At 37.4% G+C, this 27,067-nt stretch overlaps 1 long non-coding RNA gene across 2 annotated transcripts in view; it reads left to right on the top strand.

Annotated features, from left to right (window-relative positions):
- Positions 1-2,675: 2,675 nt before the first annotated feature.
- The window catches only part of LOC111098184, a 358,173-nt gene continuing 333,781 nt past the window's right edge, over positions 2,676-27,067 (top strand). Inside the window, exons 1-3 of one of the 2 annotated variants that reach the window (XR_005367475.1) lie at positions 2,676-2,763; positions 4,188-4,277; positions 11,702-11,907. This is a non-coding gene — a long non-coding RNA (uncharacterized LOC111098184). Of the gene's footprint in view, positions 2,764-4,187; positions 4,278-11,701; positions 11,908-27,067 lie in introns of those variants that run through there. The other variant, XR_005367476.1, reaches the window with a different exon arrangement.

Raw genomic sequence — 27,067 nt, 5'->3', positions numbered from 1 at the left:
TAAAACCATGATATATTTTTGTTAAGTCATTAATCCAGTGCTTAATAGAGAATAAGAGAAAGACATACATTCTGGTAATTACTCATAACAATGTTTTGATATTGTTTAGGAGAGATGGTTTTATGAGAGTTTCTTCAGTTGTATAAAATTTATTTTAGTGTTGTTTGGTAATTAAAAGAGCAGTATCCCATGAAATTTTAATAGCATTTAAGATTCCCAATAATAATTTCCAGTAATGTTAACCTGGTTGTGCTATACAATATTGTGCTGTATAATACAGAAAAAAAAATACTACTTACAAATGAAAATAATGTTTGCATGAATTGTAACTCAAATGCACAGATTGTGGGGATTCCATTATGATGACATTGCTCAGTCTTTTTAAACAAACCCAGATGATTGGATATCTTCAAAGAGAGTGCTAGCTGACCGTCAGTTTCATTTCTTCTGTTTGGGAATTTAGCTAGATTAAATTTCCCAGCCACCTTTGTGGGCTTAGTGTCTTGACGCCAACTTCCATCCAGCCCAGAGTGTGGCTCACTTTGAGGGTTGGCCTGTATGAATCTCCCATATTAGATCTTTTATGATCTTTTCTTGCTGCCTAGAATGAAGAGGGCCTCATGGTAAACTTGAGGGCTGAGTGTTGCCATAAAATAGAAGGATTTCTTCCCTAAATCACTTCTGCAAAGAAAGCTACTTAAAAAAGCTGTACAACAAAGAACACTCATTCTACTGTTAGGTTAGTGAGGGAAGAAGGGGAATAGTTATGTTAAGCCACTAAAATTTCAGAGTTTATCTGCCAAAGAAGCTAGTGTTACCTTAATCACTTTTGATACTATGCTTAGTAATTATTTCATTCCATACCTGAAAAAAGGAGGCAAGTTTATTGGATGCTTTTTCACCTGCTCTATAGCAAACAAAAAATATTTATTTTAAACAAAGAAAACCAGAAATAATGAGGAAGGTGTCTGGTTATTCCAGCAGAAAAACAAGTGGTATGGGTATCTGTCAGTTGGTGGTAGGGTTTTCTCCATTCAGGCATTCTTTCGTTCCAAGTGAAATCTGTATTAATTTTCCACAAACATTAATGTGCTGGGCTTATAACCGTCTGTATTTAATGGGGCCTAAAGCAAATTTAAATAATCTTACTTTGCCAGTCTTCTTATTTGTAGCTTGCAATGTCAGGATGGATTTGCCCTCAGAATGGATTAAAGAAGAAATGTGAAAATAAAATAAGTGGCAGGACTCAGAACCTTTTTCTGTGCATTTTAGTAGTGGCATTAGCACAAATTTTTTTTTTTTAAAGTGCATTCCTGTCTTAAAATTAGCTTTATGTTAGGCTGTAAAATATGTACAATGTAAGTTATATCCTATATATGAAAACAGGGCATAAAAGAAAGACTCTGCATGGGGCACCTGGGTGGCAAAACCCATTAAATGTTGGACTGTTTTTGGCTCAGGCTGTTGAGATCGAGCTCTGAGTCAGGCTCTGTGCTTGTGTTTCTCTTTCCTTTTTTCTCTGGCTCCCTTTTCTAAAATAAAGAAATGAATCTTTAAAAAAAAATAAAACTAAGACTATGCATAATAATCTAATAATTATAGACTTTATCTATTTATTTTATCCCGTGATCTCTAGATAGTGATGAGGAAATTTTAAAAACCCAAAAAAGAAAAAAGAAAAAAAAAAAACCTTCTGAGATGATCAGAGATCTCTACATGGGAGGTAGTTTCCTTGTGTAATAGCTGAAGAATCTTTTCTTTTTTGAAAAATTTTATTTAAATTCAGTTAATTAACATATACTGCATTATATGTTTCAGAGGTAGAGGGCGGTGATTAATCCATCTTATGTGACACCCAGTGCTCATTACATCACGTGCCCTCCTCAATGTCCATCATCCAGTTTACCCTATCTCCTTATTCCCCTCCCCACCAGCGACCCTCAGTTTGTTTTCTGTGATTAAGAGTCTTTTATGGTTAATGATTCTTAGCATCTAATTCCTTTCAACTCTACATACACACTTCTGGTATTGGACTCAAACATTCAGGCATTAGCAAGCAAAATCTAGAATTTCGAGGTGTGCAGGGTAGCAGAATCTATGTTCACAGATGCGGTTATGTACAGAGTTCAAGTTTGCCATGAATAAGTCAGTTTTGAAATGTGCAGCAAGATACAGTGAGTCCAGATTTAGGTGTAAGAAATAGATCCTGTCAGAGCACATCTGCCCCTGATATCTTGGGTCTACTATGGCATCAGAGTTTCCTCTTTCTGATAAATACATAATATGATGCGGCCCAGATTATGTCAGCACAAATTATTATAAATGAGGGCAGGGTTCTGAAAATTTGTCTGGGGGTATCAAAAAAAGGTAAAATCAGAATTTTATCCTTCGATACTCCAATAGACATCTCAGGGATCGGTATCTAATGACCCTAATTCTACTTTTGGTTGGTAACACTATAGACATATTAAAACCATGTAGACTACTGGTTTGCGAACAGGTCTGCAGATTAGAATCACTTGGGGACCTTTTAATGCTCCTAAAGCACAGGTTACAGCCTAGGAAATTTAAATCACAATATCGGGGCCTGTGATCAGGTGAATCTATTCAGCAGACAGGTTTGGGAACCTCCCACAGGCATTTTAGAATTTAATAATAGGTTTCCATGCCAACTTCTTAATAGAGGTTCTAAGCAACTTGGAGATATATATATGTATATATATGGATATTCACTTAACTAAATAGCAGTATTTTAATTCAAAGGTACTAGAAGTTATACATATTTAATGTAGCAAACATAGTAAACATAAAAAACATAAAAAATAAGTTAATTATAGTCTTGCCAACCAAAGATAATCACTGTAAATAGTTAGATTTTCTTCTAGATATTTCCAATCAATCTAAATACTAATAAGGATGAGTGTATATGTATGTTTGTGTTTGTGTGGGGGGGTATAACAAAGACTGTCATCCTGTTTATACTGTTTTACAGACTTTTTCTCTAACTATATATAGAATCAGGAAAATGTTTTAAATGTTGCTTTTTGTGTGGCCTTATTCTATATTCCTTTCCAAAAGCTCTTCTGGACCATAGTACCATTTCCTTTTCTATAATTCCTTTTATCTCACCCTTAAAGAACTTTGTCTTGGCTAAAGAAGCGTGACACCATTTCAGGTGAATTTTCACATGTGTGTTTGCATAAATATGAAAAATGTCTATTTCCCTCTCATTTCAGGTGACTTTTTCATGTTTGTTTGTGTAAGTGAAACTGGATAATTTCATCTTAAATTACAGCTTTAGCAAGGAAGTGTTCCTGAACTTAGCTGCATTGGAATCACCTGTTGAGATAGTTAAGCTTCTATGCAAGGCCCCACCTCACATTTCTGATTCTCTTGGTTCAACAGGTTGTGGTGGGGAGGGTGTTTGGGTCCTGGTGGTTTGCATTTCTAACACTGCCAGGTAATGTCTGTGCCACCAATGAGGGAACCACAGTTTTAGAAGCATTTTAGGAAAAGCCTCTTCTTTTTCTTACTCCTGGGTTTTTATCTGTCTCTATGTATTACATATAAGTAGTTTAATTTGATGCTGGTTTTATTAATACCATCTTTGATTAGAAATTCCTAAATACTTCCTGGAATTATTCGACTTCACCAAAATTGACTTAGCCCAGGAACTTGACTTTTTTATTTTTTTAAATTTTATTTATTTGAGAGAGAGCATGTATGTGCATGTATGCACACATGAGGGGGTTGGGGGGTGGGGCTGCTGATCCCGGGCTCCATCCCAAGAGGGCGAGGTCATGACACCCCTGAAGGCAGACACTTAACCGACTGAGCCATCCAGGAGTCCAAGAGCTTGACTTTTATTTATTTATTTATTTTTAAAAAATATTTATTTATTTATTCATGAGAGACACAGACTGAGAGAGAGAGAGGCAGAGACATAGGCAGAGGGAAAAACAGGCTCCTCACAGGGAGCCTGATGTGGGACTTGATCCTGGATCCCAGGATCATGACCTGAGCTGAAGGCAAGCGCCCAACCCCTGAGCCACCCAGGCTGCCCAAGAGCTTGACTTTTAGCAATAATTCAAAGTTGCTGATATTTTATCTTAAAAATTGATAAACTAAAGCCTCCTCATATGTCCAATGGGCACATTCAGGTAACTCAACTTTCTTCGTCTTGACAGAAGAAAAATGATATTCCTGCCATCCAAATTCTGAGGGATATATTTACCATAACTTTGAGATCTCAAGCAAAAAAGCAGCTCTTGTAACAGGTATGGCAAAATATTTGTGTTATCACAGTGTTTTTGTGCACCCAGCCGGGAAAAGCAAATTCCTGCAAATTTGCAGATTCAAGATGTGTTGCGTTTGCCTTCCGATGCAGTTTTTTAAAAATCTTTTTTTCTTTTCAAGTGTTAATTCCTCCAGTAGAGATAATCTGTTCTCTTTCATGTCTCCTCCTTGGGCAATACGTTTCGAGGATTAATATAATATGGATAACATGCCTGTGTGTCTTGCCTAATTCAAAATGCTGAGGGTATTATTTCTGGTTTAGGGAGTTTGGAGAAATTTATATCTAGGAGGTTTGGAATGCTCAGTTATCAGAGAAGTATTGCTGCATGTCTGGACCTGGCAGTTTGCCCATATTCCTAGCAGGTCATTAATAAAGGCTACAATTGCTCCTACATTTAGATTTTCTTCTACACTGACTCAGCAGTTGCAGCTGTCATCTTACACTGTCATGGATCATTAAGAAGCTTCACCTGGCATACTTTTAAAAGATGTTCTAGTCCTTTAGGTTAGAGCTGTTTTTCTACCCCAACTCACCTTTCAAACTGGGTTTTGTTTTGTTTTGTTTTAAACAGATATCTGGGGGAAAATGTTTAATAAACAGCTCAGAATACAGAAACTAATGGTTTCAACTTCAGTTCCTTTGCGACTTAAAAATCAAGTGTTTATTTAGAAAATGCCTTCAGCGAGAGTACAGTTTGGGATTTATTTTATGTCACAGATTAAATTATTGCTTGCTTACTTCCTTTACTTGAAATGCATAATTAATATTTCACAGCAAGTTTAGATTAGTCGTTACATTTTCTTCTTTACTTAATTTTCAAAGTCACTTAAAGCCATCTGAGCCCTAGAATTTTTACATCACAAACCATAAATCAAGTTAGATGTTGGAGTCAGGGAGCTCTAATGCTACATTTAAATCCAAAGCCATGGTAAAACTACAGTTTATCTAGCTATGTTACAGGCTGTTGCCCAACAATAAATAACCTCAAAAATTTCACAGCTTTTTTTTTTGTTGTTAAACAGTTACAATTCAAGAATTGGATAGTACTGCAACAAATTAATGATAAAAAGTATTAAAAAAAAATAGGGACACTCTACTCTTGCTACTTCCATTATAAAATATTGTGGTTTGAGGCTTTATAGTAGAATTTTAAGACCATAAATTCTTCAAAAATTATTTTATTAGCACTACCTTGAGGACATTCATTTTAGGAGTTTTTTTTTTTTTTTTTTTTAAAGCATTACAATATCTCTTTGTGAGGAGGGAAAGTTATAATGCTTCCATCTGACACTGGAGAAATATTATGATCTAAAAACCATAAATCTTCCTATGGGTGATTGGTATAGGGTTAAATATAAAAATATTGAAACAGAGACCTTTACAAGGTACCTTGAATCATTAGAATAATAAATGAACAATTAATTATATAATTGCATTTTAAGGAAGTTTTGTTTTCCCTTTTTTTAAATTTAAAAGTAGCAAAGCAAACTAAAAACAAAACAATGTAAAAAAATAAAGTTAATATTCAAACCATAATTGAGAAAATGTGCAGGGTTTGCATCCTTAGAGAGAGACCAGCAGGACATTTAAGCATATGCTAGCTCTCAAGTCACACAAATGCATGGATCCTTGATTCAGTCACTTAATTGCTGTGTTACATCAGGCAACTTATTTGCCTTCTCTAAGCCACAATTTTCTCCACTTTTGAACCACAATAACAATGAGGTTAATAAGACCTAATTCTTATTATCTTGAAGTAATATATGTAAGTAATAACAGTAACTCTATTGGGATTAAGTGAATTGATGTATGTACAACACCTCCCCCTGGCTGTTGATCCATGCAGGATTTGTATGTGTTTGATGTGTGCCATCTAAATATATGTACAAGAAAAGATACCTTATTCACTTAAATGATATCCCCAGCACTTAAATCATGCATGATATACAGTATATGCTCCATAACACGTAATGGGGGTGTGTGTGATAGAGGCATTTCTAAGATGTGTTGAGCCAGTGAGTGTCCCGAGCTATTGCTGAGAAACAACTAAGAGAAAATTCAGAAGAGATTCTTATGTAGGGTTGGTTGCTTGATTTAGCAAATAAAAATACAGGAGCCAGTGAAATTTTTTCAGATAGACAAAACAAATTTTTAAGTATATGTCCCAAAAATATGTAATACACTAAAAAAAGCTTTCATTTATCTGAAATTAAAATTAAGCTGCATATCCTATATTTGTATATGGAAGCCCTAACATGAAGAAAAAGAAGGTCAAACTCTCAGTTGTTAAGAACAAAGTATTTCATGTGTAATCAAATAATAGTAACCCCACACTTAGCACTTAACCAGGTCTTTGCAGTATAGCCACAGTCATGTTGCTTCAATTTCTGGAAAAATGTCAGATTTTTTTTCTTATGATAGGAGCTATGTGATTTCATCCATCTAGAAGGAACCACCCCCAGGTTCCCTTAGGCATCTCAGGCTCCTGGATGCTTCCTTGACCCAGAGCCCCCTTTCCTACTCCCCACCCCAGGTTTATTCTTCTGCTGCCTCAAACAATGGTATTTCTTTCTTTCAGACCACTTACCTCATTTGGGGAGTATAAATTAATTAATGCAATTATATAATTGATATCCATCTCCTCTACTACATTGTACACTTTGTGACAACTCTTTTTGTCTCTATTTTGATACTGTAGAATATAGCATATGGGGTCACATTTTTAAAAAATTATCTTTGAGATTTTTAAAACATTTATTTGACAGGGAGCACGCAGCATACACATAGGAGCACAAGGGGAGGAGACAGAGGGGCAGAGGGAGGGGAAAAGGGAAGGGAGAGGCAGATTCCTTGCTGAGTGCAGAGCCCTACAGGAGGCTTCATCCTAGGACACTGGGATCATGACCTGAATGGAGGTCAAACGCTGAACAGACTGAGCCACCCAGTTGCCCCAGGGCCATAGTTTTAATATCAAACTACTTTACTCTTTGAATGAAGGATGTTCAGTTTTGCGATTAAAGGCTTAGCTCTGGTTACCTGGCATTTCTAGGACCCAATTGCCCCCTCCCTCCCCAGGTCATCATATTCTAATTTTGTGTCCTCAGGACAAGTGTTTAAACTCTCTGAGTCCTTTTTTTTTTTTTTTTTTTCTTCACTTTAAATTGAGGTTAACAATCTTTCATTCTAGTGCTGTTCTGAGGATTAAACCAAATGTTTGCAAAGCATTTTGTGTGGTCCCTGAATTGAGCAAATGTTCAAGAGAAAGTAGCAAGGACAATAAAACAACCATAACTGAGAGGCAAATGTGTAATGGTTATGATTTAAGAGAGAATTTATTTCTGGCTTTGTTGCTCGTAGAAAGAAGGCTTTTATAGGAGGTGAAGCTTCCCCTAGGTTTTGAAGTAGGTGGGGGCTCTGGGAGACAGTCCCTCTGCAAGGAGTAGATGTGATTATTTCAGGTCTTGCTCTGGAACTCAGGGGTAACACCTGGGCTTTCAGAATCTATCTAACCTAACAACTCAAAATATAGTCCATTAACATTACCTGGGAACTTGTTAAAAACTGCAAAATCTTGGGTCCTACATACCCTTGAACTACTGGGTCAAAATATGGACTTTTTTTTTTTTTTTAAGATTTTATTTATTTATTCATGAGAGACAAACACAGAGAGAGAGAGAGGAAGAGGCAGAGATACAGGCAGAGGGAGAAGCAGGCTCCATGCTGGGAGCCCGACGTGGGACTCGATCCCGGGTCTCTAGGATCACGCCCTGGACCAAAGGTGCCACTAAACCACTGAGCCACTCAGGCTGCCCCAAAATCCGGACTTTGATGTGATACTTAGGTGACTTGTGTTTACATTAATGTTCAAGGCAGTGCTCTATGGACAGTGGTTGCCAAATGTGATTGCTGGACCAGCAACAGCAGCATTATTTGGAAACACATGAGAAATGCAAATTTCCAGGCCTACTGTATCAGTCTACTTTGGTTGCTATAATAAAGTACCACAGACTGGGTGGCTTAAGCAATAGGATTTTGTTTCTTGCCTTTTAGGAGGCTAGAAAGTCCAAGATCAAGCTGTCAACAAAGTAGGCATTAGCCTGAGGCCTTTTCTCTTGGCTTACTGGTGGTTGCCATCTCTTCAAGTGCTCTCATAGCCTTGCTTCTTTGTGCTGTGTGTATGGCGGGGGGGGGGGGGGGGGGGGGGACTATCTGGTATTTTTTTTCATAAGGGCACTCTTCCCACATAATTCCACACCAGACTAGGCCTCGCCCTCAGGACCTCACTGAGCCCTAATTTCTTCCCAAAGACCTCAGCTCCAAATTGTGGGTTAGGTCTTTAATTCCTTAATATAAATTTGGGAGAGATGCACTCAATCCATAATATCTGCCTAACCAAAATCCCTGATGTAGGGCCAAGTTTGGCCCAGTGGTCACCTCTAAGCAATTCTGATGCATATTAACAATTAAACCACTGCCTCAACAGAGTACTCACCTTAGTGTTTCCTTGGTGTTGATGCCAGGGTCTAGTTGAGGCTTTGTGACATTAAAGCATAGCCAAGTTTAAGATCCAGTAATAAGAGATACTTTCTGCCCAGATATATATATTCCAAAGTATTTCATGGATTTATCTTAGAGCAGTAGAGAATTATCTAGATATCAACAATCAGTAGTCATTCATCAAGTATTGATGATACCATGTGTCCTGTATAAGTAGTGATTGCAGTAGCCATGTCACTGTGTCATTTGTTGAGAGGAGGCACCTCAAATATTTAGGAATCTCTACATATTTAGCATTCACGTTGCATGATTAATTTCTTATGTCTGAGTGAGAAATTCTATCATCCTTGTATTTGAAAGACTTGTTTTGACCTGTGGTATAATTGATTCCTTTCAAAAGCTATGCATTTTAGAAGTGGGTCCTGCTGAGTTTAAAGAAAAATGCATGTGGGATCACAATTGCCTGAGGTAATTTCTACCTTAGATGTAGTTTTGTGCAGTGTTTTAACTCTATACAAACAAAAATATCAAAACTGATCTCTTATACTTTTTTAATTGAAAATAAATAAGCTTCCAGTGCAGACTTTCTGTATTCATCTTTCCGATGTCATCACTTAAAATCATAAAAATCACATGGATGGCTTTGATATAGGCACAAAATAGCAGCAGAAATAGTAAATGCTGAAGAGAAGTGGTCTAGAGCCTGTATTCATGCTTTCATATATCATTCGTTCTTTCTGAGTTCTCAGAAAACAATGAGAAGAAATATCCGTGTGCCCCCTTTTCTGATAAGAAGGCAAAGCAAAGCATGATTAATGTTATAGAAATCTTTGTTATGAAGGTAATTCTTGTCATGAGAGCTAGAGACTTTGTAAGAATGTTTCAGGAGCAACCTTATTTCCCTCCTCTCCCGTCCCTTCTCTTGACTTGGGCTATTGGCATGTGTGATAGATAGCTGGAGTGTAAAGTGTTTTCAGGAACCCTGCTTGATATAGACCAATGTCATATAACCAATATGAATCCTGCTGTGAGTGAATTGTTTGTCTGCAAGACCTCTTACTCTGTGGTTCCCATTTCATTTTGGATTCCTACTTGTGTTTGTTTAAAGTTACTGCCACCTCTGTGATTGTGTATACATCTCATGCAGTCAGCTGTAGCCCAGCTGAAAGAAATACAGGGCCATCTCTGTACTTTAGTAGATATCTGTGTTCTTACGAGTTAGGACCAACGGATTTCTAGCTTCAGAAGTGAACATTCTTGGAAACTAATGTAGAAACCACAAAAAGCTTAGTTAACACACATTAAAATCAAGTCTATTACCTGAACCCTCACTAGATACACACATATGGTATTGGGTTTTATTCGGTTTTCTGTCCTCAATGTTAGATTCAGGGTTAGATAAGAAGTTGGTCCATGAATTGACCAAGCAATTGCCAGGATAAAGCAGAAGAAGAGGTCTGGTGAAAATCCTGGCCCTGGGACAACAATAAGGTTGAGTAAGACAAATTCAGCCAAGCCGGCATGAAAGTGAGCCTAGTGCAAGATTCAGAAGACTAGCTATGGAGAAAGATGGGCAGAATGGATGGACTGAACTCTATGGCAAACAGCCTCAGGGGCTCAAAAGTATGAGTTTGTTCATAATGTCTGCTGACTCGACTGCTTTCTCCTAATTCTGAACATCTCAGACATCTGGAGCCAACATTCAGGGTCCTATCCTTCCTATTTGTTCTGGGATGTAGTTGTGTTATTTGGAAGCAGTTTTATCCTTTTGGGTTATACTTTTATAATTTGTTAGGAGGATCTGGAGCAGTGCTCAGTCTGGGGCTAATTTTTTTTTCATCTCTAGAGGTGAGACCTTCCTGAGTACCATACCCAGTGACCCGTGACTAATGAGCCTTGCCGTTAGAAACATGCAGTATTCCTAGCCCTGTGTGACCGCTGGACACTATTCCCTCTAATCATTTGAGATGCTTCTTTCTGTGGCCTCATGTTGATTCCATGTGAGAGGACATATATCATGATCAGTACTCTGATAAATACTGAGAATGGTGGTTCTATGAACCCTGGTCACCTTGGTTTCCTCCACTCCATGTCTCCTCAAGTGAGAGAGTCTGCTGGACTCCACCTCAGTACCTCCTCCCCTCCAGGGCCTGGAAACTCACTGTAGCCAGCTGGAGCTGTTGCAGTGTTCAGTTCATTTGTTTTCCATCTGTGATGGTTAATTTAAGGTATTAATTTGACTGGGCCAAAAGGTGCCCAGATATCTGACTAAATTTTTTTTTTCCTGGTGTGCCTGTGAGGGTGTTTCTGGATGAAATGAACATTTAGAATTAGGTAGATTCAGCCCAATTATCCTCTTCAATGTGGGTGGGCATCAACCAATCAGTTGAGGGCTTGAATAGAACAAAAAGGTGGAGAAATGTTGAATTCAGTCTCTGCCAGACCTACTCAGCTGTTATATCAACCTCTTGCCCTTACTGCATGCTCCTGATTCTCAAGCCTTCAGACGTGAACAAGAATCTTCACCATTGGCTCCAGGTCTCTCAGGCCTTTGAATACTCCACCACCTTTCCTGGGTCTTCAGCTTGTAGGCAGCAGACGGTGGGGTTTCTTAGCTTCCATAATCATATGAACCAGTACCTTGTAGTAAATTTTCTCTCTCTTTCTCTCTCTCTAGAGGGATAGATTAATAGATATAGCTGTAAATTTAGAGATAGATAGATATATACCCAGACCTACATCCTATTGATTCTGTTTTTCTGGAGAATACTGACGAACAGAATCTCTCAGGAATCACTGTCCTTTCTTGCCCAATAGTGTATTTTTTTTTCCAATAGTGTATTGAAAACTGTTGTTTATATATTTGGTATGATGACTTTTAAGTTAATTATTTTTTTTTTCTTTCAGGTAGGATGTTAACTCAGCCCTAGCTTTTTCACTTGGCCAGAACCAGGAGTCTTATATATGAGCATGCAGACTATTTCCAATATTTTACTTTTACAGATAGTTCCACAGTGAGTACTCTTGTGAGTACATTGTTTTATGTTAGTAGAGCATATCTTCCATGCAAATTTTTAGATGTGGGATTGCTGGGCTAAAGGTAAATGGCTATCTACTTGTGTTAGCCACTGCCAGATTCTCTTCTATTAAATTGTACCAATTTGTAATCCTGTGTTTGAGAGTGCCTATTTTTCTGCAGCTTCACAAACAAAGTATATTGTTAAGCTTTGGAAAGTTTGCCGATATGGGAGGAGACCTTTTATCTCAGAGTTGTTCTAGTTCGTGTTTCTTTATTTTTCCCTCAAGCTGAACAACTATTTACATGGTTAAGGGTCATTTGTAAATAATTCTCTTTGTGATCTATCGTTTTTCTTTTGTCAGGGTTTTCTACATATTGCAGTGAGTATATATTTCCATATGTGGGCTTAAAAATCACGTTATCAACATATCATCATCATCATCATCATCATCATCATCATCAAAGCTTCCCTGGAATTTTATTAGAATCACATTATCTTGTTTAACGTCACTCACATTTAGGACATTGATAGACGTACAGGTGAAAAGTTAAAAAAACAAAAAACAAAAAAAACTTCTGCTTCACTCATCTTGATATTTCATTGTAACTGTTATAGTTTTGGGGGACATTCTTACACATTTTAATTTTTATCAAACTCTGACATTTTATTGCAATCCAGATCTATTTCCTCTACCTATATTTTTATGCAGTGAAGAACTAGGTAATCACTTTATAATTTAACAGTGACACCAATGACTAGGCAAAGGACCCACATAATAAAATGGCAAGTACAAAGTGTTGAATTCCTGTTAGTATTGAAAATGAATGGGCTTGTTACCTGCTCTTTTACTGCCCTGATGCTCCTGAAAAGAATGCATTGTGTTGAGAAGTATGTAAAAAAAAAAAAAAATGTTTACAAACTCTGCCCCAAAAACAAAATAATTTTAGCTCATTAATATTAGTAGGAGACTTAGACACCTAGCATTCATAAACACCTAGTGTTTTCTTTTTGCCATTTTTGCATTTCTGAAGTTGGAATGGTAATTAAGTTGATGTCAAAAGAAACTACACATTCCCAAGAAAGATGACTATGTTCTGATGTAGTTGTTATTACTTGTACTTGTGACAACTAAAGCAAAACTTTGATTTTACCTTGGCATTATACAGTGTGTCTGAAGAATGCTGAGGACATCCAGGTTGAGAGCATGGGTTATGAAAACAGTGCTGCTCTGTTGCTATGCATACCTGCAGAACAATAAAAGCAAAATGGGACTCTGACTGGGAAGGCTTGTTTGTATAAGATCGCAATTACACTTTTTTACAGGGAACAGGGACATACATCCTTATAGGGGTAAATTATGCCCTTGAGCTAATTTTTTTAAAGTATCATATTAAATGAGATCTTGGATTCAAGGAGATATGCTACATAATTCACAAAAAAATATTTACAGAGCACTTTCTAAATGTCAGGCATTTATTAAGGTACCATTCTCTTGGGCTTTTGTCTATACACGCAGTGAGAAGTCAGAATATAACAAAATTGAAATGTGTAATTATGCCCAAGGGGGCAAAATACATGGGTACACTGAAATATTCAAGTGTCGCAAAGACAGCTCTTCAATTTGTGTTTATCAGTGCCTTAAAAAATAAATCAATTTCACATAAGATAATCAAGAAAATAATAGAATGCTAAAATTATCACAAATTTAAAATAACCTGAAGTGGGATTTGTACTTATTTTTTCCCCAGTTAATGTTAGCCTCCAATGGTAGGTTAGGTCTAGTGCCAAGTATTGTGCTGAGGTAAAAGGGGCCTATTTCTAAGATGAGGAGGAATTGGAGGAAATAGCAGTAACATAGGTGAAAACCAGGACAGAAATGACTACCCTGCAGAGAGGTTTAACAGACAAACCACATCCAAACAGGACCACAGAAAACCAGTATATTTCTGTGCTGGGGTTGAAAAGTGAAAGTGGTTCAATGGGAAATAGGGCAGGGGTCCAAGTTTCAAAAGTACAGAGTGAAATGGTAATAATATTAGATGCAGAGCCACCTATTTCCTAACTTCCACCTAAAATATAATAAGAATGGGGGATCAGCCACCAAGAAATAAAGCTGAAAGGAACATCAAGCCCTCCTCTGCATTACATGGCAAGTGTCATTACTCTGGGGAGCATAGACAACCTAACGGCAGTCTGAGCAGATATGGACCAGGTAAGCAGGTTTGCTGTCTCACGGGGAATATTTGGGGACCTGGTTGTGGACCATGTCTCAGGATGAGCAGGCACTTCCAGACTTAGTCTTGGATCAGTAAAAACCATTTCAAATCCCTCTTGGTCAATATAATTCCTGAATTGTTCCTTAATGAAACTGGGATTCTTAGTGAAAGAAGGTATTCCAGGAGAGAAAAAAAAGGGACTACTTTTGATGAATGGGAAATGGTAATCAAGTAAATCTACATGGGGGGTAAACTAATATACTATTTATCAAGAAGTAGCAATATTTTATTTTATTTTATTTTTTATTTATTTTTTTTAAAGTAGCAATATTTTAAATAGCATAACTAGCCTTTTTACTAATATCTCCATTAGTATTTCTAAAAGCTCTTCAGGTATAAACACTAATAGTTATAAGGAAAAGTTGGAAAAAATGAACATCATACCATTTGTCATCTTTATTTCATAGTAATTATATTATAGAAATGGATCAGATTTAAGGATATCTAGAGGGCAGGTCTAGCTCTATTCAAGTATTGACATTGAAGAATAAATATATCAATTATCCTATTCTCGGAACATTTTTACATAAAGCACACTTCAAAAATTGTTCAGAAATATCTCTCACTTTAATCAGGAGAAACAGGCATCTGTTCCTCATGGCCCTCTCTGCTACTGGGTGAAAAAGAAAAAGAAATTTTACATGCAGTTCAGTTATTATACATTATAGGCCCCCTACATTAAAAAATAAATAAATAAAAAGACCTGACCATCTGTCACCAAATTTATTTTAATTTGGGGAGCCATATTCTTTTTTAGTACATTAGGGGCAATGTTACAGATGCCAACTCTAAGTTTGCTAAGAAAAAAAACAGATATTCCAAAAGACAATTATTATTTTAAGTTGATTTTGAAGAACTATTATTGATTCTCATTTTGGTTTACAATTTTAAGAAATAAAAGGCTCAATCTACTTTGAATAATTCATTAAGAAAGATTTTTATAGGGGAGGGTTATTCTGCTCGTTTATAGATATGTTAAAAATAAAAACTTAGTATATAGTTTGGATTCCAGTACAAGCTATATTATTAGTTTTTGTTAATTATGTATGGCCTAGTTTAATTCATGGGATAGGAAAACCCCAGAATTTTATGATTCAGTCTTCTTTTTCAGTGATCTCATGTGGAGATAATCCATCTGAATCAAATTCAATGTAGTTCAACTATTCCATTAATTTAACTCAATAAGCACTTATTTTGTGCAGAGCCTTCTGCTGAAAATCAAATAGCTGAATACATTCAAGCAATGACTTATAGTCATATAAATAATCAAGATACTCATTTACTTTTTGGGAAGATAAGTTTGTTAATGGACCTGTAAAATGGTCACCTACCCACCCTCTTAAGGGGGATATGTATTTAAAAAAAAACAATAAAAACTTGTTGTGACCTTTTACAATCTTCATGATTTGATTTAGGAATTTGTTTTCTTCATTCATGTGATGATTTAGTTCTTCATAAAACATTCAACATGAATACCATAAGCATTTTCTATTATCTTTTAACTGGACCGGGCAATGAGTTAAATGAGTTAAATCCCACTCTCCAAACAGCTCATGACCTGGAAATAGACAAAAACACAAAAAGTGTCTATAAGAGTTATTCTCTTTCAGTTTTGGAGACAGGAATCAGGAAGAGCTTTTTAGAAGAATGGGCATCTGAGTGAAGGCCTGATTATGGAAATGGATAACTGAACCAAAATCGGCCTTCCATCCACTAGAGGCAGCAGCCAGTTGAGTGGCCTTATGCCAGCTCTCCAAAGAGATAGTCCTCTGGATAAGGCCTTGGCAAAGAATTAGAATCCGTCTCTTGAGATATGTCATTCATCCATTCACTCACTCATCTATACTTTCAACAAATAATTATTATATGTACTAATTACTGGCATATGAAGATGAATACGACAGATAGTTATGGTCTCTGTCTTTTAGGAACATGCAATCATATCATGTGACTCAGACAAATAAGCAAGCGACAACTTGGGGAACATACTATAGTGAATTTATCGTAGAGTGTGTCCCTGGAGTACATAGGACTAGCGCTTTAATGCACTAATCTGGACTTAGATGTCCATGAGGAAGCTCAGGACAGGTGATAGAGCAGATATTTCTATTTCAGGAATCTTGCTTGGAAACAAGGGGTGGGGGAAATTGTTTCTATAATTTGAGGAAAAAGAGTAGGTGGTCCCAGCTGAGGCACAGAATAAATAAAAATAGTGTAGAGAGAAAGATAAATAATTCTGAAATGGGAAGGAAAACTATTTAAAGAAGGGCCATCAGTAATAATATGGGCATTTATATAGACACTATCCAGAGGATAATGGGGAGCAATTAAGCATTTTAAGACCGAGAGTGTGGTGGAATCAGATTTTCATTTTTAAAATGGTGTTTGGACTATGGCTCCAGATATAAATAGAAGCATCAAATAAAATGTGGTAGTTTGGTGCAGTAGTCTGCCAGTAATTTAGGAAAATGTATGGTGGCCTGAACCAGGGTAATTAGCATAAAAATAAATTGATAGAATGCTACTCAGGAGATAGAACCACTGGTGAATGGTTAGATGAGGGTTAAGGATGAGAAAGAAAAACCAGACATTTAAGACTGATTTTCAATTTGGAGCAATTTGGCAGACAGTAAGAATTACAGAAAATATAATTCCAATGGGGAAATGGGAGATGTTCAGTTTTGGACTTACTTTATTTGACATGTTTGAGGGCTGCTAAGTGGGGGTATCTGGAAGAAAGGTGGGTGTAAAGCTAAGGAGCTCTGTCAGGAAACCAGATCTCAGAATTTCTCTTTGGGAGCCATCAATATATAATTAATTGAAGGAGTGCATCTGAAAGAGATCACTTAAAAAAAGTGATCTTTAAAAAAAGACTTTAAAAAAAAGTCTCTGTGGAATGAAAAACAAGGCCAAATGCTGAAGCTGAGGAGGAAAATGGTCAGAATCACATTTTTTTTTTTTTTTTCAGGACAGAAGAAAGTCTAGATGGTAAATAGGAGAGAATGTCAATTAGAAAAACAGATTGCTGCTGAGGCTAGAAACAATGAATTGTGACCTTAATTTACATGGTTGTGTGATTTTCTGGAAAGAACATATATTTTGCAGTTTTTGATGTTTCTGGACTGAAACAACGGAAGGCGAAGGGATAAAGAAGTTGGATTTGGGAAAGAACATTCCAAAGGGATGGGTTACACAACTCAAACTGTGTAGGTAAGGAAGGAAAGCAGTCAAGTTATTGTTAGATTAGTAAAGGTTATTGGTACAGGCTATTAAGTAAAGGTTATTACTAAAACCATTGGTAGATGATCGAAACAAAGGGAGTGATGTCTTGAATATCGGGAGTTTGAAGAGCAGATATGGTGATAAACTATGTGAAAGTCCTATAATGGGAAGGGAATAGGATATTTTGATTTAATATTTCAGAAATAAAGCAGTCCTGGGTTTTAACTACATTTTTCTGTGGCACTATGATAGGTAGTTGAAGTGCACTGGACATTAGATTTTTTAGAGATAAAAGAGATTAAGGATGCAAGGAGGAATATAATGAGACTGGCTATTCCCATTGGAGTCATTCAGTATTATTGCAGGTATGAGTGTACAGAGAAGAACATGCCCTGGTCTGTCAAACTTCACTAAGAGTGAGACAAGGCAGTGTGGTACAGCTGAAAGGGCTTCTAAGGATCTCTCTCTCTCTCTCTTTTTAGAGAGAGAAATGTTCACATTTCCCCCATGAGGGAGGGCAGAGGGAGAGAGGGAGAGAATTTTAAGCAGGCACCACGCTTAGTGGGGAGCCCCATCTTGGGCTCGATCCCACAACCCCAAGATGATGACTTGAGTCAAAACCAAGAGTCTAATGCTTTAACTGACTGAGCCATGTGGGCAGCCCAAAATGTCTCTTCTTAATAAAGGAAGGTGGAGGGGTAATGGCAAGAGATACTGCAGGGGAAAAAAAATGTGATGCTGATGCTAATCTCACCTCATAATCCTAAATGTAATGAGCTGTAGAACTTTGTTCTGAGGCTGTGGAGGAACTGGGATCAGTTATGGCATGGTGGTGAACACTTGGTCAAGACTCTGGGAACAAGGGAGTTTTCACATCATGACATAAACCATTTGGAGGATAGTAGAACATTTGGAGGATAAAGGAGAGAGTTTGTTCAGAGAAGATCAAGAAGTGAGTGGTATGTATAATAATAACAACAAAGAGAACGTCAGGATTGTTTATCTCTTGGTACTGATCAATTTAGAAGACTAAAGGTGGGCAGCATGGTGTGTTATGCTGATCAGAAGGTTCCCAAGAGAACAGTGTAGCTATTGCCAAGGAGAACCAGGGGTTCTCAGTCTTTAGGGAGTTGCCTATGGCTTTGATTGATCAATTTCTGATGGACTCCTTTAAGGTTGGGGAGGTAACGGCAGCTCTCTAGTAAGAGTTACGTATAACTAAAGTCTCTCATTAGAAGAGAGTGTGGGGGCCTGGTCTGTGTGTGGCCTAGTGGGCAGAACTTATGTTTTATTTGTATGTGTCTTATGTGTCTGAGCATAATGATGTGACACTGCCCTGGGACAGATGGAGAATACCCCCAGGTGTTAATCTTCTGGTGTGAGAGATTTTGGTAAAGCCTGGGGCTGTAAGCTGCTTAACCTTCCAGCATTTTTTTTCTGATGCCCACACAATGTGGAATCTGGGTAAAAGCAAATGTTTTCATCTGGGCTTTCATGTAACTTTCCTTATGACACTTTCATAGGGATTTTAGCCATAAAGAATGCATCAGTTTATTCAATCCCCGTGTGACGCCTAGCCAGGTATTGGAGCCACTGGATAAAATTTGGATGATAAATATTCTAACTAAGCCTATTTAATGACATGCAAGGCCACTAGAACATGTGAACAATGTGTTAGAGGAAAAAAAAAAAAACAATTCTAAATTTCCTGTGGGGTCCTTAGAATACTCATTATCTTTCTACTCTCCTAATAGTTCCTGGGTATTATTTAGAGTTTTATATTCTTGTGTTTCTAGCCTCACTGGGATTCCAAGATGTTCTCTGCATCATGCAATAGATAAATAGTTTGAGTACTTTTACAAAATAATTGATTAACCGAGTACTACCTCTCTAAAATACTAGCTCTTCTACTACAATGTCTATCGCATGTTCTTTCAGGCCTTATGTCTTATACTTCTGACTGTGCTTTACTTAAAAATCAATTAGGAACTACCTCTGATTAATTATGAATTTTGATTCTCTCAATGTGTCTTTAAAGTTCAAATTCTGGCACATTTGCTCTTATGTCTTATAATCTTCTACTACCTAGAAATAGGTTATACCTGCTAAGTGATCTGAATTTTGTTTGAACTAATTATTTTAGAAGGCAGACAGAAAGATTTACTATTCTTCAATCTGGGTTTTCTTTGGCCAAGAATTCACATCATATCTTAACCAGAGGCTGGTGTTTGTTTGTTTTTGTTTTTGTCCTTTGTGAGAGGAAGGCAGAGCCAAATTTTTCTGTCTCTCTTTCTTGTCTTTTTCATTCAGGAAGAAAAAGCTATTATTCTTTCAAGTCCTGGAACCACTGGACTGGAGTGGTGATTCATCCTTTTGTCTCTTGACTTTGCTATGCTCTTTTGTATGGTTTTGTAAATATCCAGCTTTCAATAATTATGTATATTATATATATATATATATATATATACCTAAATAATCTAAATAATAGTAAGAGCAGCTCTTCATGAAAACTTATTCAATTAAATGTAGCATTTAATCCTCCCAAATTCTTTGTATGGTATTTATAAACTAAAGAATTGTTTTATCAATTATTATAAATGTTAATAATAAGAATCTATTCCATAAATAACTTGCTATTTGGAAAGAACAATGGATGCATTTTTCTTAAGAACACAGCAATTATGTTATAATTTTTAAAGTTTTGTTTCAGCTACAAGGAAAAATATTTTTGGTTATAACCTTCCTTTGACTCAATAGAATGTAACTTCCTCCTCAGTATTAAGTTTTCATGTGATTCAATATTAAATAGTACATGGTGACTCAATGGGAATACAAGAGAAGATTGATCATATCTGAAACAATTATTCAAGTAAAACGATTTCTAATTGTACTTTGATTGTAAGTATCCATCTGCAGAACCCCTATTCAAAGTCCATTATAATATGCATGTGTATATTTGCCTGATTTGTAATTAGATTGCCAAAATACCATGAAATTAACCAAATATCTATTCTCTCAAACTCCAGTAAGAACTACAATTTGAAACCATATTTTTTATTAGAAGAGGGTAAAAATATTTTAAGTGTGAAAATAGAAATACAGCATTTTACCAATATTAATTATTTCTTTATAATTCATTATAAAGATTCTTATAAAGCATATTTGTGTTCAAATGAACTTCACCTTTCCCCCTCTCTTTCCGTCTTTCAGTGGTAATACTGTACTTCTGGTACCTATCTCTGAGCTTTTTATTCAGGGTAAGTCTGGGATTGCACCATGGTAAAGGATAAGCCTTCCATATGCAGTCATAAAACACTCAAAGTAATATAATTCCTGTGTATAAAGTGTCTTGTAGATAAATACACTCTCAGAAATTATACCTATGTCCAGAATGGTTACCACTTAACATTCTTGTTTTCAAAAATCTTTTACTTGAAAAACATTGAAAAAAATCACATGAAATACCACTATTTAATGAATATATAAATAGTGAAAAGAGATCATCTCAGTTGTCATCCGGGCAGTCCCCCTGAAAACCACCCACCCTATCAGAGTGAACACAGTTACAAATTAGGAATATATCATAGACTAACACTTTTGTTGAAATCAGTTATTGTCTGAGTATGGAAATAATAACTGGGGTCCAAAGAGCCTTGGAACTATCAGTTGCTAGAGTCATACTGTTTATAATCTATAGATGAGTAGCTAAGCAGATTTAGAGTAAGGCACTGAATACTTTACAAAGTCTATAAAATAAAGATAAAAGAAATAAGTAGATGGAGAATAGAGTTGAGAGTTTTACCAATTTGTTCTCTCTGGCTGTGATGTTTATTTCCATCTTTACTTTTTCCCCCCTTTTTTTAGGTGGCCCTTGATTTTTTAACTCCTATCTACTCTACCCTACTACATACAGTCCCTTCAGTGTGGCGTGCTCATTTATTGGCTGCTCTGGCTGTCAATTAATTTCTCTTTACTAATTGGACATCTCCAATTAGGAGTGGCAGCAATGCTTGCCACTACCTCAGGTCATGCTCTTTTTCTGGCAGTTCCCACTGTTGGTTTGTAAACTGGCCTCGTACATAGAGGGCAAGGAGAGACCAAAGAAAGAAGGCCACTCCAGACTGGTAGATGGCATATTTAATAAGTAAGGAAACTTACATACCAGACTTATCTTAGGCAGTTGAAAGATGAGTAGATTTCTTCATTTGCCCCCCAAATCTTAAAAGTGTATTTAGAGACCTCAACTGGGTTCAGTCATGCATACAATATAGATGCTCTCAACACCACATTTCTGTCTCAAGGCTGTATCATTGGGTCAGCTTCTGGGAATGGAGAAGGAAAGCAGAAAGCACCTTCAAACAAGGGAATAGATGAAGAGCCTCCAATTGCCTGGGTCCCCTTATAGATCAGTGAGTGGTTACATCTTCTCAATGACCTCAATCAACATTCTGTCTCATGTGACCAGCTCTTACAATCTCACATGTCCCCTCCTTTCACCATGTGCCCTGAGAAGTCAGCAGGCGGTTTCATAAGCATAGAGGGGGCTCATTTGGTGGCTGAATTCAAGGTAGATGGCACAGCAACAATAGAGGCATATGTAACAGAAAGCAGAAGTTAAGGCAATAATTCCCAAAATCAGTGACACCTTTTTTCCACCTTTACTGCAAACCCCATGCTCTGAATCACTGATTTACTAAGGCTTCTAGGCTGAGGATCAGATCACCCATGGTGTTCACTTGTGTCCTTATGCAATTTAATAAAGATGATACATTAAAGCAGACTCATCAAGTATGAGCACAAAACATCTTATTTGGATAACAGCACAGGTGCCTCCTTATGAGGCAGTTATACTGTCCAAGGTCATCTTTTTTTTGGAGGACAGCTTTTCAATTAGAGGCATTTCAGTGTCCAGTAAGGACAGTTGGCTATCATTCAAGGCTTGCTGAGTGAATTTAGTAAGGGCTGTGTGTCCTCCAGGCCAATGGAGGGAACAGAAATGGCAGCCAAATGATCATACCAGTGGGAAACATAACATGCTCACCTGGCCGTGAGGAGAGAAAGGTTGGCAGCTTTAGGAACTTGACCTGGTTGTACATTCTGTACATGTTGGCTGGGAGAGGGAGCATTATCAAGTGTAAGAAGAAGTGAGTGGGATAAGCTAAATCAGAACCTTATTTTTCCCCCCTTTTTAATATGTGTTCCATTCTAGGTGAAATGTGTTTCAACAGGTGCAGCTTGCAGCAGAACAATGGGATCCCAGTAAAAATTAAGTAGTTATCCCTTACCCAGGGATGCAGAGTAACTCACTCATCCCAGAGGGATGACCCATTGCAACTTCCAGTGGATAACTCCTTGGTATTCTCAGCTGTATAGTATATTGATCCACAACGAGAATCTGGGAAATGGCTGTTTCCAGTACTTTTATACCTTCACAATATTAGGTGCCTCGGCAGGGGTCTCCAGTCTGGGATATGGGGTAACAGACCTTCCTGGTTGATCACTGAAATGTATTAAGGCCTAGGAAAGTACTCTGTCTAGTCCCCCTGACCTAGGTGGTTTTACCTGTTAGTAATTTAATCTACTGTTTTAATATCTCATTCTTCCTCTCTACCAACTGTAAGCCTGCACGTTTTAGAGGAGATGGAGCTTCCATTCAATGTCATGTTCTTTAGCACAGTCTTGCATAACATTACCTTTGAGATTTGACCCCAATCACTATCTATTTGATGAAGATTTTCACAGATGGTATTCAGTTTCTCTAATCCCTTAATACTGGCAGCCTGGTTTGTGTGGCAAAAAGAGGAAGCTTGGGTTAGGCTCCTTTGGCAGTTGTGTTTGATGGTATTTAAAACATGCAGGTAAAATTTGGTATTACTCCATCTACTAGCCTGGCTAATTTGCAATGTGTGATCCCACCCAACTATTGCAGTGGTCACTCTCTCTGTATGCATCAAATCTTCTTTATTTACTAACGGGTCGCTTGTTAGGCTTATACTCAAGCTGGGCATCAGCTTCTTGATTGTTAGGGAGGGGTCAATGCCTTATGAGCCATAACATGAGTGACAGTGAAGATGGCCTCAGGCTCTTTTATAGGATAACCCAGATGTCTCTCTACACATCCTGACCCCACAAAGGCACATTCATGAATCATCAACTCCTTGGCTTCCCATTGTTCAAGCCATAGGACTAATCTCTGTGGAACACCCAAACTGTCAGTGCAAAAGGGTTAATGGGCAGGGCTCGTGAGAGATCACCAAACCTCACTGAGTTCAGCCCATTGGCTGCTTCAGTTTATTTCTTCCTGAGAAGCTCCACCTAGAGAAGCACTTTGTATACTGCTAGGAGCTACTCTATGGAGGTATATTGGGTTTCCAGAGCTGGGACCCGAATTCTAGGGGTATTCTCCCTTCTGTTGTCCCTGCCATTGTACTTGATTCATACCTTCCAGAGTGATAGACACATTTAATTTAAATGGTAGTCATGTTGGGAGATGCCCAGAGCTTTAATCTTTTTTGCTAGTATTTGTCTTTCTCAAGGTGGCTTGCTGCTCTGATTCCCAGTTACACACATGCTCTTTCTTTACTAGGCAACATAAAGGGCAGAGGCATCACATCAGGTGGGAAATAAAAGTCCTCTAAGAGCCCCAACGTTTCTACAAAGGCTTGCATCTCCTTTACATTCTTAGGGTTTGGATAGGCTTGCATCTTATCGAACATAGCTTCTGGGACAACATATATCTTAGTCAACCAAATAACTTCCAAACCCTGTGGTGCCTGGGCCTTGAATTTTCAGTAGGTTCACTCTCCATCCTTTTCCTTGAAGATGTTCCAAGCTGCAGAGTCCTGCAGTAGAGGCAGGTCTTCATCTGTTAAGATTATATCATCAATGCAATGGGTCCATTTTACTGATGCGGGGAAAGAGAACAGGGATAGATCTCAGGCTACCATCTCATGACACATGGTGGGGCTGTGCCAATAGCCTTGGAGAAGCACTTGAAAGGATCATTACTGTCCTCCCACATGCGGGCAAATTGATTTTAGTTATCAGTAAACTGTACTTGTCAAAGCCTTTTCAATGAATCTCCTTGAAGATGAGACTTTTTGCAGGAATATTTTTGCCAAAGCATCAGAGCCAAATAACAACTGCTTGCTAATGACAAAGGACTTTAAAATGGCCATGGTTAAAAATCTGATGAAAATATACTATAATGCAATTGATGAGAGAATTTGGGGATTTCCGTAACATACATTTTAAAATTATGATTAGTTTATCATTACATAATGATAAAGTACTATTGTTATACCAAGACATATCAGACTTTTAGGAATTTCATACCAATACATCCTAAGAAAGTTTAGCATCACTTTTCATTTGACACTGCTTTCATGAAATTTAACATATACAAAAGTTATGGTTGTAAGAGACTTAGCTCTTATAAGAAAGAAGACTGTTTTCTTAAGTAGTCAAAGATTTGATAAAGACAAAACACTGAATCTTTGTTTTCTAGACAGATTACATTAAAGGTAAAGGAAAATACTTGTTTATAATTTTTCATCAAAAGCAGACCAAAAATCACAGGTGTCTAGGTGGGCCAGTTGGTTAAGCTTCTGCCTTTGGCTCAGGTCATGATCTTAGGGTTCTGGGATCAAGCCCCACATAGGGCCCCTTGCTCAGTGGCCAGTCTGCTTCTCCCTCTCCCTCGGCCCCTGCTCATGCTCTCTCTCAAATAAATACATAAAATCTTTAAAACAAACAAAAAAGAGCAGATGAAAAATCTAAGAAAATTTTGTACTTTAAACAGAAAACCAAATTCTAATTTTATACCAGTATACTTTTTGTAGAGATCACTTTTAGGCAAACAGGCTTGAGCAGTGGAATGTAGACAGGGGTACAGTGACCCCCTGACTGAATACAGGCCACCTCAAATGATCCATAGACCCTTACTGACCAATGGGTTACTTAAAATTAGGCATACTTATCAAAAAAGGAAGAATTCTATAGTTGCCATATCTCCTCATCTTCCTCCTTTAAAAATGGGCCTCCACCCACCTCCTCATTGTAGGCAAACTCTCTCTCCTTTGCCATCTTACTGATGGCTCCCTTGTATTTCACACCCATTGCCTCAGGGTAGACAGCCTTTTCTCTGCTGTCCTCCCTTCACACTTCCTTGCAGTATAGTGAGTGGATTATCTCCTCTACTCTGCCTCAGGTGAATCCTTTTACCTCCTGTGCCACCGGTTTCCACCCAATCCCCCCTCCATATCTGGGGGCCCCCATCTGATGGACAGACACCCTATTTAAAACATGTGAGGGTTTTCTTAGAAAAGGAAAGATACGATGGATAGAAGGAGTTTTTGGGTTTTTGCTTTTATTTTTGTTTGTTTCTTTTGTTTCTTATTGGTAAAGAAAAAAATAATTTCATCCTAAAACAAAATGATTGTCCCAGGGTGAAAGGGATACAAAAAAAAAAAAAAAAAAAGTACAAAAACAATGTGGATATAGAAAGTTACAGAGGATTTATGGAAAAGGAATGTTGAAAAGGATTTTTTTTTTTTTTGAAAAGGAATTTTATGTGTAGTTAAACTAAGATTGGAATGGGTTTAATAAGAAAAACGTTTTAATGTTAAGAGTGTGGTGTCTATTTTTTACCTACTTTTCATATATACGCTAATTTCTTTCACCCAGAAATACTGGTAGTTATGTTAAAAAATAAACAACAACAACAAAATAGCCTTTTGTACAAATCAGTGGTGGCTGTGTCCCCTGGAGGTAGAAAAACATTGGATATATACAAAATACATGCATAGATATATGTAACCATACTGGCTGACACAAACAGAAACCCTATAGCTTTCATTCCCAAACTTTAGCCACAAATCAGGTACCCACTCACATGGCTAAAGCTTTGTACTGGTATTTGTGATCTTTTGAAGGCTGTGGACTACACTATTTATTTATTTATTTATTTATTTATTTATTTATTTATTTTTTATTTGAGAGAGAGCACAGGCAGAGGGAGGGACAGAGGGAGAGGGGCAAGCAGACTCTCCACAGAGCTGGGAGCCTGATGTGAGGCTCAATTCCAGGACCCCGAGATAATGACCCGAGCTGAAGGCAGAAGCTTAACCAACTGAGCTACCCAGGCACCTCCATGGACTAGATTTTTGAATAAGAGAACTTCTTTAACAGTTTGAATTTTAAAAAGCCTTCCCTCCCCTTTTTCTTTTTCAGTCTCTGTGATCAATGTTTTGGTTATCTCCTGGGGTGTTTACATTTCAAACACATGATAGGACTTAACAACTTCAAGGGAAAGAATTTAAGTTTCTCCTTAGACATTTTGGGATAATTGTTATTTAAAATTTTCCTTCCTATGAGGGGTCATACAGCTTGGGGCATTTCAGCTTTCTACCCATCAATCACCATAACATCCTCCTCTTCATTCTCATCTTTCTAGAGACTCCATCTTTTGGCATCCCTACTGGGCTTTGTCACAGATGCCTGGACCTTAATCTGTGGCAGTTTCTTCCCTTTCAGTTTTGCAAAATGGCATGCTGAAATCTCATAGCTTATCTTGCTTCCCAACTTGTCTGCCAGCCCCAAAGCTAGCAGAATAGTGGGCTCTCCATGCTTTTCTCTAAGTTAAGCTCTTCTTCCAACCTTTATTTCTTTTTTTTTCTTTTTCTTTTTTTTTTTTTTTTTAAACAGGGGACAGGATAGAGGGAGAGAGAGAATCTTAAGCTGGTTACATGTTCAGC

This window comes from Canis lupus, chromosome 12 (genome assembly GCF_011100685.1).
Source record: "Canis lupus familiaris isolate Mischka breed German Shepherd chromosome 12, alternate assembly UU_Cfam_GSD_1.0, whole genome shotgun sequence".
Taxonomy (NCBI): domain Eukaryota; kingdom Metazoa; phylum Chordata; class Mammalia; order Carnivora; family Canidae; genus Canis; species Canis lupus.
The sequence above is the reverse complement of the archived record's forward strand: the minus strand, read 5'-3'. Positions and strand labels throughout refer to the sequence as shown.